Below are 14,584 nucleotides of genomic sequence, written 5' to 3' on the forward strand. Positions count from 1 at the left end.
ACATTTTTTATTTTAGGGCACTGCTCAGAGTCCTTTTAACAACATCGAAGTGAATGATTTGGTGGTATATGGAAGCCAAATGCCGAACCCATAGGCCCCCATCAAGCTATGACACTCATGAGAAGATGTGAAGTCGTTAACAGCTTATATATAACATATCTATCTGCTACAAAACAAGGCTGGAATAATATCCAAAAAGTGTTCAATAATAGCAAGGTCTGCAAAAAAACCTGAGAACAAATGATCCTAAACAAAATACCAAAACTGTCTCTCACCCTCTGCATACTGGTCCCACACTATACAATATAGTAGAAGTCACACAACCAAGCCATATAGTACCACAAAGTAATAATGTGCAGCAACCCAGGGGATACCAACATATCAAACCTTTAATCAGTATCAAATTGTAATGAATAGCGGAGATGCCGCCACGCGGTCTGGCGGCGGGGCGGCTGTCTCCACGTTCAGACCGGCGGTTTCCGCACAGCAACATGTGTCTGGTTTGCCTGAGCCTTCTAGTGCACACAGATGGAGAGCTACGCGCGCGCGTGCCAGAAGACAGGACCTTTATGCCAGCAGGTCCTTGCCTGTACCCGGTTAACGAATCAGCCTTCTGTGTCTGTACCTTATCTGCTCGTGTGTTGCCGACCTGGCCTGTCTGACCCTTCTGACTGTCACTCATCCCTCGAGTGATCAGTCTCTCTGTACTACCAGTGACACTAATCCACCAGGTGTCAGTTAGCTGCTAGGACCTCCTGCTCCTCGTAGAGTCCTTCCTGCAGTCCAGCCAGTGGCCTCTACCCCATAGGAGTCCACTAGCTGCAGTACAGTCTGATTCCCAATCCATCTGGGAATCCTTGGCTGCAGTACAGTCTGATTTCCAGTCCATCAGGGAATCACTGGCCGCAAGATTATCTCTATCTCCTCCGCTTAAAGAGATAATCCCTGCACAGTCAGAGGCCACCTGCCCCTCAGGTGGTCACTGGCTGCAGTAGTATCTTTGTCTCTCGCTCCATGGGAGATAGCCTTACAGTTGCACCAAGCACTTACACTCATTAGGTGTCCAGAGGTTAGTCATACTTGTATTATTAGTGATTCTGCAGATCACCCATAATCAGGTATACATCTGTATTGTTGGTGATACTGCAGATCATCAATAATCAGATACTCTCTGTGTGCTGACACCAATCGTTACACAAATGAGCATAAACAGGACATACCTCGCTATTATAACCAATTAAAATTGATCTGCGGAGCGCTCCTCGTACATAACCCAGCACCATGCGTACCTCACCCACACTGGTACCAGTACCATTAAACCGATTGTCTTCAGAGTGGGGATACAAGGTTGCTAGAGTCTACTGTCATAAATGTCCACTGCAATTGCACTAAGGATATTTCCTCACCAAGCAGAAGTGAAATCCGCCATCAGAACAGAATGACTGCATTACCAGTTTCTCACCAGCCTCCAGCTCAGTCACATTGCTCTGTTCTCCAGCCTCTTTAGATTTGCAGTTTCCTGTTGCAACATACTGCTCAACTCAGCCACATAAACGCAGCGGGGAGCGGTAATCTTTGCAGAGATCCTATCCGGAAGTGGGGGAGCGCTCAGAACGCAGCGCAGGACGTAACCCCAGCCTACCGACGTGTTGCGCCCACCCACACAAACTTCATCAGTCTGTATGATGTGGATGGCAGAGGCGTCTATTTATGCATATTCAGTATGAGTGGCTGGCCCCTCTCAGTCTGTCATGGCAACGCCAAGCGAGAGCTGGTTCAGTCCACCTTCTTACTGCAGTTCATCACTGTGCAGTTCTGCATATTCAACTCAGAGGAATCCCATTTCAACATTGCTCAACAGTAAGCTGATTAATCTCCATATAGCTACTATGGTTACTGTATTTAAAGAGACTCCGTAACAAAAATTGCATCCTGTTTTTTATCATCCTACAAGTTCCAAAAGCTATTCTAATGTGTTCTGGCTTACTGCAGCACTTTCTACTGTCACAGTCTCTGTAATAAATCAATGTATCTTTCCCCTGTCAGACTTGTCGGCCTGTGTCTGGAAGGCTGCCAAGTTCTTCAGTGTTGTGGTTCTGCTATGAACTCCCCCTTCCAGGCCCCTCTGTGCACACTGCCTGTGTACTATTTAGATTAGGGCAGCTTCTCTCTTCTCTCTTATCTTTTACAAGCTGGATAAATCGTCCTCTCAGCTGGCTGGGCTTTCACATACTGAGGAAATTCAGACAAGGGCAAAGCTGTTTGCAGGAAGAAAAGAGCAGCCTGAAACTTCAGTGCATGAGAGATGCAGGGGGAAAGAAACACACAAATGATCTCTTGAGATTCAAAAGGAAGGGTGTATACAGCCTGCTTGTGTATGGATGTATTTTCTATGTGTGGACATACTGTACATCAACCTACTTCCTGTTTTGGTGGCAATTTTGTTTGTTTATAAACAAACTTTTTAAAACTGTTTTTAACCACTTTTAATGCGGCGAGGAGCGGCGAAATTGTGACAGAGGGTAATAGGAGATGTCCCCTAACGCACTGGTATGTTTACTTTTGTGCGATTTTAACAATACAGATTCTCTTTAAAATACACTGTTCAATAGATAAAATAAACACTAGTATTGGTCATTTCTCTTCAGTCGATTAATGCTTATTAAAAAATGTAAACAGGTAGATTTGCGCCCACTCAATATAAAATGAATTCAATTGGCTGCAGTCAGTGATAAATGGGGTTACTCACACCCCCACCATTCAAGCATTCATAAAGTTTTAAAAATCACTCATGCGCCTATATATACCATCACATATACAGTTTTATTCAATTCATAAATTCAAATTCATATATATTACATTAATATGCAAGCAAACACTAGCCAACTTTCTCAGTCCCACCTCCCTATGGTAAACAGTCTGGCACACGCCACAACATATACCTATAGATTGATTCGCTGAGTAAACTTCGTTTTCTAGCATAAAATTGCACCAATCCCTATAGCACCTTTCCAATGTTAAAAAGTGTTTTTGCACCTTAAAAATGGCAATAATAGCCTTTCTTGTTCAAAAATCAATAAAATAAAAAAAAAATAAAAATAAAAATAACGTCCTGTGAGCTCGCAAAGGTATAATTCATAAATCCAACAGGAAAAAGTTCATGTTAAATAGCTTGGATCTCGTCTTGCAAAGCTTTAGGCATACAATTTCATATACATCCACCAGGAGTAAAGTGGCTAATTCCGCATTCCTTGGTATGCAAATTAGATCTTGCAGGATTTTGTATAAGCAGATTGCATTTGCACAGACCTCTAGAAACAAATAGCGTCCTGCAGAACTTTACAAAAGCAGAACTTTTCAAAAACAGATAATGTCCTGGCTAATTCCGCATTCCTTGGTATGCAAATTAGATCTTGCAGGATCTTGCAGGATTTTATATAGGCAAAATAGCGTGCTGCGGGTCCAAAGGACAGTTCAAATAACTCACGCAGCTTAAGGGGTAGATAACTGATTCCTTTATGCTTACGGTTCCGCTATGTCTTCTGGCAGCATGAGCCCCGGCCGGTGGCTCCCGTGTTAACCTGACGTCTGCCGCGGATGTTAAGCACTTTGCTGAAAAATCGTTCCTCAGATTCAATCTGGAACTGTAGAGGTGACGTCACCACTCCGACAACCCAATGCCGACTAGTTTCGGTAGGATACGCCTACCTTCCTCAGGGCGTGTTCTCGTTTGCTTCTCAGCTCTTTTTATGTCATAGCTCCAACAGGATAGGACCCTAAATGGGATTTTAACCGAAAAACCAAGGTTTACATTTTGTAAAGCAAATAATCTGAAAAATATGATTGCACCAACTGTTGTTGAAACCAAGAGAGTAAAGAAACAGAAAGGGTCTTTTAGGAGGTGTGGTTTTTGTGTTCCATGCAAAAGCACCAAGTACAATGCACCAATAAAACAATTTAGATCAGCAGTGACCCAGGAAGAATTTGATATTTATGGTAATTTAAACTGTAACAGCAAAGGTGTAATATATATCATAGAATGCGGTTGCAATAAGCAATACGTGGGAAGAACAAAAAGGAAACTCTCATCTAGAATTGGAGAGCATGTGAACAGTATTAAAAAAAGAAATAAAAAATTGCCACTAAGCAAACATTTCTGGGAATGTCATGGGGGAAGCCTGCAGACTTTTAGATTCTATGCAATTCAAACTGTCGAGAAAGATTGGAGGGGAGGAGACTTTATTCAAAACATGTCAAGAAAAGAAACTAATTGGATTTATATATTGAACAGTTTGGCTCCGCTGGGATTGAATTTAGATGTGGAACTGTTCGCTTTTACATAAGGAATGTTCTTATATGTTTTCATGCAGATCTATGGAGAAAAACACACTGCAGGCATTTGTAGCAAATAGCATAGAGACAGGGGTGGAGCTATGACATAAAAAGAGCTGAGAAGCAAACGAGAACACGCCCTGAGGAAGGTAGGCGTATCCTACCGAAACTAGTCGGCATTGGGTTGTCGGAGTGGTGACGTCACCTCTACAGTTCCAGATTGAATCTGAGGAACGATTTTTCAGCAAAGTGCTTAACATCCGCGGCAGACGTCAGGTTAACACGGGAGCCACCGGCCGGGGCTCATGCTGCCAGAAGACATAGCGGAACCGTAAGCATAAAGGAATCAGTTATCTACCCCTTAAGCTGCGTGAGTTATTTGAACTGTCCTTTGGACCCGCAGCACGCTATTTTGCTTGAATGTTATGCAAAGAAATGGAAGTTTGAAAAGTCTGCAGGACGTTATCTGTTTTTGAAAAGTTTTGAAAAGTTCTGCTTTTGTAAAGTTCTGCAGGACGCTATTTGTTTCTAGAGGTCTGTGCAAATGCAATCTGCCTATATAAAATCCTGCAAGATCTAATTTGCATACCAAGGAATGCGGAATTAGCCACTTTACTCCTGGTGGATGTATATGAAATTGTATGCCTAAAGCTTTGCAAGACGAGATCCAAGCTATTTAACATGAACTTTTTCGTGTTGGATTTATGAATTATACCTTTGCGAGCTCACAGGACGTTATTTTTATTTTTATTTTATTTTTTTATTTTATTGATTTTTGAACAAGAAAGGCTATTATTGCCATTTTTAAGGTGCAAAAACACTTTTTAACATTGGAAAGGTGCTATAGGGATTGGTGCAATTTTATGCTAGAAAACGAAGTTTACTCAGCGAATCAATCTATAGGTATATGTTGTGGCGTGTGCCAGACTGTTTACCATAGGGAGGTGGGACTGAGAAAGTTGGCTAGTGTTTGCTTGCATATTAATGTAATATATATGAATTTGAATTTATGAATTGAATAAAACTGTATATGTGATGGTATATATAGGCGCATGAGTGATGATTAATGCTTATTACAATACAATACAATACAATACAATACAATACAATACAATACAATAACGTTTGTATAGAGCTTTATTCCCATAGGACTCAAAGCGCTTAGGCTCTCTCAGATTCAGTAGTGTGAAGTAGGATGAAGTATTCACACAACAAAAGTTATATTTCTGCAAATGCCAAACTGAACAGGTGGGTATTCAGTCTGCATTTAAACACGTCCAGGGATGGAGCTGTCCTGATCTGCTGAGGTAAGGAGTTCCAAAACGTAGTAGCAGCATGACAGAAGGCTCTGGGACCAAAGGTTTCCAAATGGACTCTGGGTATCTAGATTATTAGAACCTGTGGATCTGAGATTGCAGGGATTACTATGCAGCTATAACATTTCTTTCATGTATCTAGGGCCCAGATCATTTAGTGATTTAAATGTCAGTAGGCCGATCTTGAATAGGACCCTCCATTTCATAGGTAGCCAGTGAAGGGAGTGCAGGACTGGTGTAACCCGATTGAAACTCTGACTGCAGGAAATGCACCAGACACCAATCAAGTTCTTTTCAAGAAATATTTGTATTAAATCATAAGTATAAAAGTTTCAATGACAAAGCACATTAATAAACTTTTTTTTTTTTTTTCAGCAAAGACAAATAACACCTTTCTGAGCACTTTTCCACACTACACAGTCTCAGTTCCTTGCTTTAGTTCAATCTCAGTGCTCTATTTCTGCATGCATCTTTAAATGGTAAGAACTAAGTAGATATATTAATTTTATACATTTTAACTCAGAAGACAACTTCCATGCTCAATCCTTCCAGGTACAAATGCTCTGTTTTCCTTTTGGCCGATCAACAACTGTAATCCAACTGTAATTTTTTTTTTATTTTGCAGATAAACAGCTCCAACACTCCAAGGCTTATCCGGGTAAGTGTGATTCAAACCTGCAATCCTTAGTTCCTGGTATTGAATGAGTATTTGATAGAAACTTTTAATGTTCTTATTTTTCTCAACAGGACTCCATCCAAGTTACTGCAGATTACCATACAGGTAGACTCCTACTTAAATTAATTGAACTGATTTGAATAAAATCTCTAATGAACTTCCTTTTCTTTCAGAAACTCAGAACATCACTTCTACAGGCAAGTATACTTTTCTTTATATGAACAAATATAATTCAAAGAACTGACTGCAGGAAGGTTCTCATAAATTGTACACATAGACAGTGCATATAGTAGAGAGGCTGTGAACACTTTCTTTAAATTCTCTTATAGACTCATGAGGCCTCTTGGCAGCAGTTTGATTCACTTGACAGATAGAAAGTCTTTGGGTGTAAGGGTCCGCTCTTCTCGGCCGCAGTATGGTCTGAGGCGGCGACAGAGGTAGTGTCAGCTGACAGGATAGTCAGCTGACACTTAGGCAGGAGTTTTATTTAAATAATATATGAAATGGTTGCTGACCCTGCCTGGGATTGAACCCTGGCCTCCCACGTCAGAGATGGTGAGCTTGACCACTGTGCTACAGCTGATACTGTCAGAAAGGTTTGCTGGTCAGTACTGGGTGGCTAAGCTGACCTGTTGTGGTCATCCGTATCAGCTGATCTCACTGTCAGATGATTAATGCCTGCGTGTGATTGGCTGTTGTGTGCATGTGGCTGGCCACTGATTGGTTGCATGTAGTATATTAACCTGCTGAGTGCTTCCTGTCATTGCCTGTGATAGCGTTAGCTAGTCTAGCTGCTGGGGGTGTGTATCCTGGTTGGAAAACTATTCTTTATTGGATTACTCAGATTTTTGACCTCTGCCTGATTTTGGACCTTTCTTGCTCGCCGCCTGAACTGACCCCGGAAACTCTCGACTACTCTCTTGCCTGCTACTTCTGTACTGCGAATCTCGGATACCTGTGTATGACCCCGGACTTGTTATTGGACGCTGCTTTTTTTTCTCGTGTTTGGTGTTGGTGATCTATCTATACCCACCCTGCATTCAGCCTCAATATCTTGCGCCCTAAAGGCCTGGGTGTAACCGAAGTCGGGTAGGTGTTGTCTCTCACCTCCCGTTCAAGCGGGGACGCGCCACACAAGGCGAAGATGGCGGAGTTAGATTGGGACATTGAGGCTGATCCGTGGGTGGATAGGTTGCCAGACCTTACATTGTCACGGGTGACTACTATTATTATTATCATGGAGGAGCTCCAACGCCAGATTTTGCTACTCACTGGAGCCGTTAATCAGCTCACAGAACGTAAATACTCTACAAACCCAACAAGCTAATCTGCCGTTTCAACCTGCGGACAATGCAGGGCCTCATCCTGCTCCAGCCTTGGGAACTTCTGCAGAACCGAAGTTACCACTTCCAGAAAAGTTTTCAGGTTCCAGGAGTCAGTTTAGTACCTTCATGAACTCTTGTCAAATGTATTTCCGTGTCAGCCTCTGGTTCAGAATCTCAACGTGTGGCTCTTATCATTTCACTTCTCCAAGGGGATCCCCAATCCTGGGCTTTTGGTTTACCACAGGGGCATGTGGCTCTTTCTTCTGTTAATGAATTTTTCAAGGCCATGGTAATATTATACTCAGATCCTGATCTCTCCACTACAGCCGTTCAGAAGTAAGAGATTTGAGACAAGACCGTAGACCTGCCGAGGAATGCGCTGCAGAATTCCGCAGGTGGTCAGTCTCTACTAACTGGAACGATCCTGCCTTACTTGATCAGTTTCTGCTTGGTCTTTCGGAGACTGTAAAAGACATATTAGTCAGTCACCCAGTTCCTGAGACGTTTGAGGAGGCTATCACCCTTGCCATTCGGGTAGATCAGAGAGTCCAGCAGCGGCATCAGGGGAGAACTTCTTTTCCTACTGTTACTTCTGTGCCTCAAGTCACTTCATCTCCTGAAGAACCAATGCAACTCGGCTTCTCCAAATTAACTACTACTGAGAAATTAAGGAGACGCTCCTGAGGGCCTGTGTCTCTATTGTGCAGGAAAGGGACATTTGGCCAAGGACTGTCCTGTGAAAAAGAGGCCGGAAAACTCCAGCGCCTAGGTGGGTCCGAGGAAACTCACCTAGGCGAGCAGGTACTTCCTCTTGAGTTAAAACGCATTTTATTACCTGTTAGCATTTATTGGGGTGACAAGTGTCATTCATGTGAAGCATTTCTTGATTGTGGTGCAGCGGGTAATTTCATTGATTGTTCTCTGGCTGCTAATTTGGGTATTCCTGCCTTAGAATTACAGGACAAGATCTGTGTGACGGCTATAGATGGTTCTCCTCTGCAGGGGAATTGTCCGATAGCTATTACCCCAGAAATCTCGTTTAAAATTGGTGCCTTGCATATTGAGTCTCAATCATTTTATTTGTTGAAGATGCCAACATGTTCTTTGGTGCTGGGGTTGCCTTGGTTGCAGAAGCACAATCCACAGATCGATTGAAATTCTGGGCAACTTACTAGCTGGTCTTCCTTTTGTCAGAAGCATTGTGTGAAACGTATTCCTTTGCATGGGGTCGAGATAGCTTTTGATACTTTGCCTATTTGTTACAGAGAATTTGTTGATGTATTTTCTCCTCAGGCGGCTGACAAGCTTCCACCCCACAGATCTTACAATTGTCCTATTCAGCTGCTTCCTGGTACTATGCCTCCTAGAGGACGCCTTTATAATCTTTCTGGTCCTGAAGATCGGGCTATGAAGGATTATATTAAGGATAATCTCAGTAAGGGCTTCATTCGTCCATCCACTTCTCCCGCAGGAGCAAGTTTTTTTCTTCGTGGAGAAGAAGGGTGGCGGATTACAGCCCTGTATTGATTATAGAGGTCTGAATAGGATTACTGTTAAAGAGACTCTGTAACATCAAAAACCTCCCCTGGGGGGTACTCACCTCGGGTGGGGAAAGCCTCTGGATCCTAATGAGGCTTCCCACGCCGTCCTCTGTCCCACGGGGGTCTCGCTGCAGCCCTCCGAACAGCCGACGACAGACCTGACTGTAGATTCAATATTTACCTTTGCTGGCTCCAGCGGGGGCGCTGTGGCTGCTTTCGGCTCGGAAATAGACGGAAATACCCGATCTCCGTCGGGTCCGCTCTACTGCGCAGGCACCGGAAACTTGCGCCTGCGCAGTAGAGCAGACCCGACGGCGATCGGGTATTTCCGTCTACTTCGGAGCCGACAGCCGTCAGAGAGCCTGCGCAGGAGCCGAGAAGGTAAATATTGACGTCACGGCTGCACGGAGGGCAGCAGTGAGACCCCTGAGGGACGGAGGACGGTGTGGGAAGCCTCATTAGGATCCGGAGGCTTCCCCCACCCGAGGTGAGTACCCCCCAGGGGACGTTTTGACGTTACAGTTCCTCTTTAAGAATAAGTATCCATTACCTCTCATTGATGATTTGTTTGCTCAGGTCACAGGAGCCCGGATCTTTACCAAACTTGATTTAAGAGGAGCGTACAATTTGATCAGAATTCGTCAGGGTGACGAGTGGAAGACAGCTTTCAATACAAAGGATGGGCATTACGAATATTTAGTGATGCCATTTGGCCTTTGTAATGCTCCAGCTGTCTTCCAAGACTTTGTAAATGACATTTTTAGAGAATTCTTGGGGCGGTTTATGGTCATTTATTTAGATGATATTTTGATCTATTCTGCTTCACTTTCTGAACATAGATTTCATGTCAAGACAGTACTGCAGAGATTGAGAGAGAACTCTCTTTTCACGCCAAATTGGAAAAATGGGTTTTTGAGACCAATCAAATCTCGGTCCTAGGGTACATTATTTTGGATTCTGGTCTTGCCATGGATCCTGTTAAATTGTCCGCAGTCCTTAATTGGCCCCAACCTTCTGGGCTTAAGACCCTCCAACGTTTCCTGGGTTTTGCGAATTTTTATCGCAAGTTTATTAAGGGGTTTTCTACCTTGGTCGCTCCTTTGACTGACCTAACTAAAAAAGAAGCTGGTCCCCTCAGGCCTGTCTTGCCTTCGAGGTTTTGAAAAAGGCTTTTTGTCCTGTACCTGTATTGGCTCATCCAGATATTCTTAAACCTTTTATCATTGAAATTGACGCTTCCGAGATTGGTGTGGGAGCAGTTCTTTCGCAGTACTCAGGGTTTCCAGAATGTCTCCACCTTTGTGCCTTCTTCTCTTGCAAGTTCTCTTCTGCTGAAAGAAATTACGACATAGGGAACAGAGAGCTGTTGGCAGTTAAGATGGCATTCGAGGAGTGGAGACATTGGTTGGAGGGAGCTTTGCATCCAGTCACTATGTTTACTGATCACAAGAACCTAGAATATATTGAAAGTGCCAAGAGACTCAATCCCAGACAGGCTAGGTGGGGATTGTTCTTTGCCCGGTTCAATTTTACCATTACTTATAAGCCTGGGTCCAAAAATATTAAGGCAGATGCATTGTCACATTGTTTTGAGCCTGAAACTAATCAACCTGTAAGTCCAGAATCCATTACTCCCAAACATTGTATTATCAATGCCCTGTTCACCACCCAGTCATCACCTGATCTTTCAGAGTTATTGTCATCCTGTCAGAATGATGCACCTGCCGGAAAATGACCAGGGCTGTTATTTGTACCATTAACTCTTCGGTTACAGGTCCCACAGCAGTTTCATGATTCTAAACTAGCAGGTCATCCTGGTGAAAATAAGACTGTAAATTTATTGTCCCGTCATGTCTGGTGGCCATCGCTAAGGGTGGATTGTAAGGCCTTTGTTAAGGCATGTCCAGTCTGTGCTCAAAATAAGACTACTCATCTTGCACCCAGAGGGAATCTGCAACCACTTCCCATCCCTGATAGACCTTGGACTCATGTGTCTATGGATTTTATTGTGGATTTACCTTGTTCTGAGGGGAATAGTGTCATATGGGTAGTGGTGGACAGGTTTAGTAAAATGGCTCACTTTGTCTCCTTGAGTAAATTACCCTCTGCAAAAGAATTAGCAGAATTGTTTATTGTTCATGTTTTCCGTTTGCATGGTATCCCTGAAAACATTGTCTCTGACAGAGGAGTACAATTCGTTTCACAGTTCTGGCGAGCATTTTGTTCCCGGATTGGTATATCATTGTCGTTTTCTTCGGGATTTCATCCTGAGACTAATGGACAAACTGAGAGAACAAACCAATCCTTGGAACAATATCTCCAAATGTTTTGTATCTGATTGTCAGGACAAATGGTCTAAATTTCTACCATTCGCAGAATTTGCTTCTACAAAAATGTCTCCATTTCAGATTGTCACAGGTCAGAATCCTACATTTTCTTCCCTATCCGGTACATCTTCTGGGTTTCCAGTTTTGGAGTAATGGCTGGCACATATGATTTCAGTATGGGACCAGGTATGAAAAAATTTAGAGGTGGCAGTCAACCAACAGAAAAAAATCGACATTAGACATCGTTCTCAGGAATTTTCCTTTTCACCTGGTGATTTAGTCTGGGTCTCTACCCGTAACATTTCTTTATGGCAGCCATCTTCCAAATTGGGTCCCAGATATATAGGTCCGTATCCTGTAACAGAGAAAATCAATGATGTCACTTACAGGGTTACCTTGCCTCTTTCCATGTGGGGGGTCAATTCATTTCATGTTTCTTTGTTGAGACCGGCAGCTAATACCATTATATCTGACTCTCCACCACCTCCTGTTATGGTCGATGGGGAACCAGAATACGAAATAGAAAAAAATCTGGATTCTCGTAAAGTACTGAATTCTTTACAGTACCTTGTTGATTGGAAGGGCTACAGCCCAGAGGAAAGATGTTGGGTTCCAGCACGTCAGGTGCATGCTAAAAGGTTAATCCATCAATTTAATTTCAGCTTCCCTGACAAACCTCATTTGGAGTGTTCGGAGACCACTCCTCAGGGGGGGGGGGGGGGGGATGGGTACTGTAAAGGTCCGCTCATCTTGTCCGCAGTATGGTCTGAGGCGGCGACAGAGGTAGTGTCAGCTGACAGGATAGTCAGCTGACACTTAGGCAGGGGTTTTATTTAAATAATATATGAAATGGTTGCTGACCCTGCCTGGGATTGAACCCTGGTCTCCCACGTCAGAGGTGGTGAGCTTGACCACTGTGCTATGGCTGATACTGTCAGAAAGGTTTGCTGGTCAGTACTGGGTGGCTAAGCTAACCCGTTGTGGTCATCCGTATCAGCTGATCTCACTGTCAGCTGATTAATGCCTGCGTGTGATTGGCTGTTGTGTGCATGTGGCCGGCCACTGATTGGTTGCACGTAGTGTATATTAACCTGCTCAGTGCTTCCTGTCATTGCCCGTGATAGCGTTAGATAGTCTAGCTGCTGGGGGTGTGTATCCTGGTTGGAAAACTATTCTTTATTGGATTACTCAGATTTTTTACCTCTGCCTGATTTTGGACCTTCCTTGCTCGCCGCCTGAACTGACCCCGGAAACTCTCGACTACTCTCTTGCCTGCTCCTTCTGTACTGCGAATCTCGGATACCTGTGTATGACCCTGGACTGTTATTGGGCTCTGCTTTTGTTTCTCGTGTTTGGTGTTGGTGATCTATCTATACCCACACTGCATTCAGCCTCAATATCTTGTGCCCTAAAGGCCTGGGTGTAACCGAAGTCGGGTAGGTGTTGTCTCTCACCTCCCGTTCAAGCGGGGACGCGCCACACAAGGAGAAGACGGCAGAGGTAGATTGGGACATTGAGGCTGATTCGTGGGTGGATAGGTTGACAGACCTTACATTGGGATTCTTTTACACAGCTTATAAACTCCAGAGGATACCTGAACGCTTGGCTTTTGCTAGGAGCAGTTCATACATTAGTACTTAGATCCACAATTTAGCTTCTGTCACAAGTCTATCTTCTCCTCTCTTGCATGCTCTGTCTTCAAAGATTGTCTCACTGTTTACAGGATATCATCCCTCCAGCTTTTCTATCTTCTCTCTTTTTCTTCCTGCTTTCTACTCTGAATACTTCTTAATCAGCTGATTCTCTCTCTCTCTCTCTCTCTCTCTCTCTCTCTCTCTCTCTCTCTCTCTCTCTCTCTCTCTCTCGTCTTCAGGTTCACTGTACCTCTCTGCTGCTCTCTTAATCACTGCAGCCAGCTTGGCACATCATCTTAGCAGTGCCATGTCCTTTCACAGATCAGTTTCTTCACAGCCAGCCAAAACAACCTGGGACACCACAGCTCCAACCAGCTCAGACCGGTTTTCTCAACTGCCACTCTGTACAGAGCATGCTCAGAAAAAAAAACAGCTGAGTCAGATGCAGGCTCTCTGTGTCCACCCCCTGGAGGCGGGTACTCTTCCTCTCACAGCTCTGGTTCCACCTCTTCTGCAGTTGGTGGCCATTTTGGATCCTGGCTTTCCCAAATTCTGCAGCCCTGTGATTTAGTAACCTGTGCTAGCAGCATCTGAAAGGCTGCAGCTGCTGGCCAGGGACAAAAAAAAACCTCTTTGCTTTCTTCTAAACTTCTGGCAGGGCTACACTGGCATTGTGTGGCAGTGACGGGGTTGGTTGGTTAACAGTCTGGCCGCAGTATCCTGTATCAGCTCTTGGCGGTATTTGTAAGGCCAATGTAGAGAGCATTGCAGTAGTCCAGTCAGTATGTAATGAAGGCATGAACTAAGGTTGATAAATCTTCTGGGGGGATGAGGTGCTTGATTTTTGCGATGTTCTTCAGGTGAAAATAGGATGATTTCACAAAAGCAGAGATAGGAGTTCTGAAGTTTAAATCCCCATCAATTATAACTCCCGGGCTACACACATGATCAGAGTTGTGTAGATCCGTGCCTCCTATTCTCAGTGGTGAAGACTTCAAGTTAAGGTGTTTTGTTGTCATGTGCTGCCCTCCAATCAGAAGGACTTCAGTTTTGTCTGCATTTAGTATCAGCCAGTTGTCACTCATCCATCGCTGTAGTTCGCTTAAGCAGGCGTTTATAGTTGGAGTTGGGTCTGTCACACTAGGCTTGAAGGAAAGATATAGTTGGATGTCATCAGTATAGCAGTGGTATGTCAGGCCATGTTTTTGGATTCGTTTTCCAAGCGATAACATGTAAATGGTAAAAAGCAGGGGAGAAAGGATTGAGCCCTGGGGCACCCCATACTTAAGTGGTAGAGAAGTGGACAGGAAGGACCCCATAGACACTTTTAGGATTCTGCCACGCAGGAAGGATTTGAACCACTGAAGAACTATGCCATCAATGCTGCAGTATTCCTGTAGCCTGCTTATCAAGATGTCATGGTCAACTGTATC

Source organism: Hyperolius riggenbachi, chromosome 3, assembly GCF_040937935.1.
Source record: "Hyperolius riggenbachi isolate aHypRig1 chromosome 3, aHypRig1.pri, whole genome shotgun sequence".
Classification (NCBI taxonomy): Eukaryota; Metazoa; Chordata; class Amphibia; order Anura; family Hyperoliidae; genus Hyperolius; species Hyperolius riggenbachi.